Genomic DNA, 7,365 nt, shown 5'->3' on the forward strand with positions numbered 1-7,365 from the left:
AGTCTGATCCAACTCCATGGGTTTTACTGGTGAATCAATGTTGGAGAAGATGACGGTGTTTCCATGGTAACTACAGAGCCTCTGAACATCCAAATATGGTCATATCTGATGACCATGAAAAGATGAAGAACTGTATTTGACACCAATGTTTGACATGGATTGATAGGGTTAGTGGATCAGCAGGAATTAAACAGCTTAGATCAGCAGATGGTTTGGGTCAGGGGTCCAACCCTGGTCCTCCAGAGCCATTATCCTGCATGTTTTAGATGTACTCCTCTTCCAACACCTGATTCAAATGATAAGCCTGTCATCCAGCTCTGTAGAAGAATGACAACGCCTGTCAGGTGTGCTGGAAGTGGAATACATCTAAAACATGCAGGATAATGGCTCTGGAGGACCAGGGTTGCTGACCCCTGGTTCTGGTCTTAATGGTTCTGGTGTTTGATGGTTCTGGTGTTTGATGGTTCTGGTCTTAATGGTTCTGGTGTTTGATGGTTCTGGTCTTAATGGTTCTGGTCTTTGATGGTTCTGGTCTTTGATGGTTCTGGTCTTTAATGTCAAAATAAAACGTCTGGTTTCTTCAACTCAGGAAAAAGAATCTGAATCTGACTGGATTCAAGACCTGATGTTTCATCAAACAGACCTGAGTTTATCGGAGCTGAAACGTGTCCATGTGATGAAAGACCAGCAGCACATCAGACTCACAGACACAGACTGGACCGGGTCCCCTAAAGGAACGGGTCCCCTCATGGACCAGGTCCCCTAAAGGACTGGGTCCCCTAGCCCAGTGGTTCTCAAACTTTTTACAGCGGAGTGCCCCTGAAATAGACTTTTTTTTAATCCAAGTACCCCCAACTCTCCCTTCAGCATTTTGAGTCCAAATGTGTTCCTGTTCCACAGGAGTCTGTTTATATTCACAAAACTTTATAAACAAACAACATATATTTAACTAATATATTAAAAATGACACATTTTTCACAGTACATTTGGTCTAAAATATAAACTGAAACTCTGTCACTGATAAGAAAAATGCATAAACTGGTCATTAATTACTAAATGAACCTTTTATCAACATAAAATAATTCTTTATCTACTCAAATAAACTCATTTTGAATCATATCAAATCTAAATGTTCTTCAAATGTTTCCAAACAATAAAACCATTGTATGAATGTATTTGTGTTTTATAGTTCAGTGTTAATTCTATTTATTTATTTTATATTCAGTACATGTTGGCTGATTTAATGGAGTTTTATAAAACATGTCCAGTACCCCTGGGGGTACGGGTACCCCAGCTGTAATGGACCGGTTCTCCTAAACATGGACTTTCCTGAGGATGTTAGTGATGATCCATCGTCTGGTTTTTTTTTTTTTTTTTAGATCTGAGACATGAACACCCACAGAACCGCCGTGCTCACTCACCTTCCTCTGCATGGGTTCTGACAGAACCAGGTTCCTCTGGGTTTCAGGTTCCTTATGTCTGTGTTCACATAGAAGCAGCAGGACCAGAGTCCGGTCCAGGTCTGGAGGAAGACCACGTCCAAGTCGATCAGTTCAACAAAAGGACGAGATGAAACAAAGCAGGATCCGTCCAGGTCCAGGTCCAGGTCCAGGTCCAGGTCCCTCTTCCTCCAGTCCCTGGTCTGTGGTGGTTTTCTTGTCTTGGCTCCAGGGTTCGTGTGGTTCAGTTTGTCAGTCTGATCATGGACCAGGACTCAGAGACTCCGGGGACCCGGTCTGAGTCTGGGATCAGGTTTCTGGAATGTGGACAGATTAAGACCGTGGACCAGGCCGTGCTCTTTCTACTGTTACAAACACACACGGCCTTCGACCCCAGAGACCTGACGACACCCACGGCGCCGCTTACAGGGTCGGATGAACCGGGTCAAACACCAGAACCGGGTCGACCCGGGTCAGCATTCCCAGATCTCAGCTGTGGTCCCTGTGACCCTTTGAAGGGTGAATGTGTGATGTTTACTGCCCTCTAGTGGTGGACAGTCCAGCCCCTCAGCCTGAGCCCAGAACTGAAGCTTTTTCATTTGGAGCCTTTTTTAAATGTATTTATTCTGTTTTTGTTTCCACTTTTCTTCATCTTCCATCCACATTATTACATCTGCTCCTAAAAAAAACTGGGACACTGTAAAAAGTACATAAAACCGAATGAAATCTGCTGATTTTATTTACAATAGAATTTATTAATAAATATAAATAAATCACATTTAAACTGAGAAAATGAACGAGTTTAAGAAAAAGAAAAGGTGGATGAAATCTGAGGTCATTTCATGTGTTTAGTTCATTATTATTATCATTATTATTATTATTATTATTATCATCATCATCATCATCATCATTATTATTATTATTATTATTATGTTTGTGGATAAATGAAACAAAAGTTAATTCAATAATTATTACAGATTGATTTATAGTTGACATTTTACTCTTTCATATGTAGTTTCTTTGTGACACTTTGTTGAACTGACGGTTTCCTCAACTGGTGGGTCGTGGCCCAAAAGGTGGACGTAGACATGTTTTAAATGGGTCGCACAGATCATTATTGATCATCAATTATTACGGATTATGACCTATTGATCAAAACAGGACCAGGGCTCCTGTCGTCCAACGGCACATTTAAAGACATTCACTGACTTTAGTTTGACCTTTCCAGGTCACTGAAGGTCAAAGGTCATGGCACCAAATGAAAGCCCATATGTGACTTCCTATCTATTATCAATAGTAATTAGATAAATATCTTCAACTGTTCAAGTTCTAACACTTTGAAATGTCTCCCATTATAAAGCAATGGAGATTTGGAACAATTAAAAAATTCATTAAAAATTCAAAAATCAGTATTTCCCAATTCTTTGAATAAACTTGGTAGACCTTAAACCAAAGATGTTTCACAGCAAAGATCACCTCATTTTGACTGAAGCTTTGGGATGATGACTGATAAAATGTTAACAGACGTCAGCTGATCCCAATAGTCCACCGTCCCCGTCGGACTAAAAACTGAATATTTGATCGTACGGTTCATTTTGGAATCAAAAGATGAGAAGTAAGTCTGATTATGGGACCAGCTGTTTCTGATCAGATGTAATTTTATGGAGAATTTCCAAAAAAGACGTCCAAGATTTTCGAACAAAATCAGGGATTAAAATCATCTGGAGTTTAATCCAGACGTTTGTTCGTCTCATTATCACAATTATTTAACTATTTCAACGAGGAAATGAGCCGTTATTACCCTGGAAATGATGAAAGAATTAACCTGCTACGACCACAGCATCAATGTGGTCTTAAAACTATAAAACTATTTGTGATTTCAGAAGAAAATTAGGTTTTTATTGTAAAATAGTTCGCATTTTGTAATGCAACTGAAAGAGTTCTCGTATAGAAGGTAATGAAATACTTTGAAAATTCTCATGAAAAAAAAAAGCATCTTGTTTTGTCAAGATAAAATAACCGTGTTATTATGAGAAGATGAATTTTATGTTAAAATACTTAAAAAATCATTAGACTGGGACTCGTTTCTGATTAGATGAAAATAATGTAAGGAAATAAGGTTAAAAACTCGCAGGATTTGTTGATTTTTAAACAGAAGTGAAACAGAGCAAAGATAAAACAGAATAAATCCAAGTTATTTTGACTAAACTGTGGAAAATAACTGTTGAAACATCTGCGGTTCTTCACGCAGCGCCCCCTGCAGGTGCAGAACTCCAGTAAAAACACGACAAACCCAGAGGAACCGAAGGAAAACAGACAGAAACGCACAAGTGAAGCATCAGAAACATTTATTTTACAACAGTACATCAGATACTTCATTACCCATAAGTCTGTGGGGCGCAGACGTCATCAGTCCATGCTAAAACAAGAAGCTCTACGTCTACGCCACGTCTAATGTCGCTACATCGTCCTCCAAGTACGACCTAAAGCGTCCAATATTAAAAAGATCAGAAAAGTCCAATAAATTAAGTAATGCTTCAGGTTCGTCCTCCTCTGGTCGCTATGGTAACACAAACATCCGCTCCACTTTAAAGCTAACTCACAGGTTTTCGCTCCAGTCCACATCTTACTTCAGGCGCCGTGTTGCGTTCACTGACACCGTCGCACGTTTGGTCGAAAGAGGAAAAAAAATTCTCATAAAAGAAATGAGCCGTGGCGATAAAACGTAAAAATAAAAGCCACCAGAGGAAGAGACGGAGCGTGTGCGGGATCGAAGGGAAAACAGACCATAAAACCTGAAACGAAGCGAAAACGCCCGCATGCGATATTCCACCGAAAAGTCTGTTTGAAGATGCAGATTCACAGAAAAAACCTCCGAAAAACCGCAAAGAAAATGGAAGATTAAAAAGGCGAAAAAAAAAAACAAAAACAAAAACCACAGAACGGAAACCGAGAACGAACATTTATGATATTTAAACACCATCGAGTCGGTAAAGTTGAACGAAGCTGGTTTTGACGTCGACAGGTTCATGTATATGATTGAGATCAGATTGGAGCAGGGGTGTCCAACATACGGCCCGTGGACCCCAACCTAACCCAGAGTCCCAACCCCCCAGGAAACGCAAATATGACACCGAAGAGACGAACGATCAGTGGTGTCTGTGGCGATGATCCGATCAAATAACCCCAAATATTTAAGGACATTCAGTGGAAGCGGACGAATATTTGACCTGTTATTAAACTGTTTCTGATCTGTAATAAACACGTAGAAATGATCAACGCACGCAGAATACTGTTCAAATTGCACTTATGTACCTTAAACATGTCCACTGTTATTCAAAGCCTTTGTTTGGATAATTTAACGTAAATATTATAAATGTTTATTTTTTGCACTAAAAGAGAAAAATGTGTATTTGTTATTATTAGTGCTGGGCAGCGATTAAAATTTTTAATTGCAATTAATCGCATGGATTTCTGCCATTAATTGCATAGTTATATCTGGGGGGGGGGGGGTGCTGGCATCAAAAGCTTGTATTTCCTTTCAGTGATATTTCAGACTGCAGTACTCCGCTGATAAAAATAATTGCACATGTCAGTGCTTCCAAACACCTGTGTCCCCCCCCCCCCACCACCACCACCATCTGAAGACATTTCAAATGAAAATGTCCATGGAACAGACCGCTACTGTTACACATGTTTATGTCCACACATGTTTATTTCCGCTTGTGAGTGATTGACAGGTGTCTTAGTCCCACTAATCAGTACTAATACTAATAAGCCCAATAATATGTGATGTTCAGGTGTTCAAAGTAAACAAAGGGGGCCCTCTAGTGGTGGGAATAAGTGTCACTAACGTATGTTTGGTGTTAACGTAGTCAGTTCAGACGTAAGAAGGAACTAATAAAATAAAGACAAAATAATTCAATTAGTTATATCTATTAATGATATGCATATTCACGCAGAATGCACAGATGTAATTATTCCAAACTTAAACTGACTGCCAATCCAACAGTCACATGGTAAATAAGTCCAGGTTAGTTCAAAGGCTGGCATGTTAAACACAACCAACGAATTTACATCAACTGAACATGAGCCTGCAGAAAGAATTAGCAACCCATCTGCGACTGCTAGCATAAACCAATTAGCTTAAACATGTTAATAACACACTGTAATAAACACATCCAAAATAACGTCATAAACATGTTTCTTACGACACGTTTGCATGTGAAATTATTTAACAAACAACAGAATGACTGACACACACAGGCGTTGAACTGCAGGAGTTCCACACAGTTGGATTCAGCATTACTTGTAAAGTTCGCTCTTTTCTCCTCAGTCGGCACGTGCACACAGCACCGGCGCTTGGTGCGTGTGGAGGGCCAAAATAAAAGCATGAGTTTCAAAATAAGAGTCCGTATGTATAAATGAACTAAGACTTGCTTGAAAGGCAGAATGGCTTTAATGGGAGATTAAAAAAATTGTTGGCGTTATTTAATGAATGCGTTCACGCAGTAATAACGCGTTAACTTGCCCAGCCCTAGTTATTATTTATAGTTTATTCTGTTATTGTGTGACTGGCTCTGATCCAACTGGGCTGAACGTGGACCCTGAAAGAAAATGAGTTGGACTAAAGCTTAATTACACATGTAATTAACGTGTGTAACTACATGTGTTAATTACATGTGTATTTACACGTGTTAATTACATGTGTTAATTACATGTGCTGATGAGATAAAACCTGCTCAAAAGGAAAATAAAACCTATTTCAACTACAAAACATGCTTTGTTTCTGATACGATGATATAATTTATCCAATACCAAAAAACAAAAAACTATGACAGTGAATCAGAAATTTAAAAATTAAAATAAATAAATAAAAGCACGTCACTACGGAAATAAAGTGGTAAAATATTGAGATAAAACCTGTAATTTCCCGAATACAGTCATACCCACTGGTCTCATCATGTAGAACTGGAACATTCTGTGAGGTTCTACTTTCATTTGGGGTCAAATACTGAGCCTATTAGCCCCGCCCACCAAATACTGCACCTATTAGCCCCGCCCACCATAAACACATTAGCATTAGTCGAAGGACTTTGAAGACAGTTCACACGTTTGGGTTTGTTTTGTCATAAGAACCGAACAGACACTTAAGGCCGACAAATGTCCAAATTATGACTTTTTAATCACACTATTGTGAATTTATTTTGAAAATATTACGACTTTAATTTCATAAAAGATACATATATATATTTTTAAATGACTTTTTTCTCATATTATGACATTATTCTCGTAGTGACAAGTGTTTTTATTTTTCTGATGTGGCCCTAATATGCTATCGTAAAAAAAAACCATTTGTCCTTAAATAAAATAAAAACTTGTTAAAACAAACAAACAAAAAAACCTTCGACTCTGAGACGATGAAAGACGTGACCTGTTTAAACCAGAACAGGAAACGAAATCATGTGAAATCAGGAGGAAACAAAATCAAATTAATGCATCATCTGGAGATTTTTATCTCAGGAAAACCAAACGGTTAATAGCTAAAATGAGCTTCGTTAAATAATAAACCAGTAACGACTTTTGAAGATAAAGTTCACGTTTGTCTGAACAGTTTCAGATTTGGACAAAATGAACTTTATCTTAAAATGAGAGACTGTGAAATAACTAAATAAGAGGAAAATACCATGTTAATAATATATAAAATCTCAGAATAAATTAAATAGTAAATAATTCAAATGTGTGGAGAAAACCTTCATGTCCCAATACTGGAATATTTCACCTGTTGGACGTGAAAACCAGCTTCGCGGCGGTTCGATCTGACGGTGAAGCTGCGTTCTCGTTAACTCTTATTGCACTTTCTCCTGATATGTTTAATTACATCATGAACAAAGTGTTTCCTTCCACAAAAATATGAACCGACGCA

Source organism: Sphaeramia orbicularis, chromosome 7 (genome assembly GCF_902148855.1).
Source record: "Sphaeramia orbicularis chromosome 7, fSphaOr1.1, whole genome shotgun sequence".
Taxonomy (NCBI): domain Eukaryota; kingdom Metazoa; phylum Chordata; class Actinopteri; order Kurtiformes; family Apogonidae; genus Sphaeramia; species Sphaeramia orbicularis.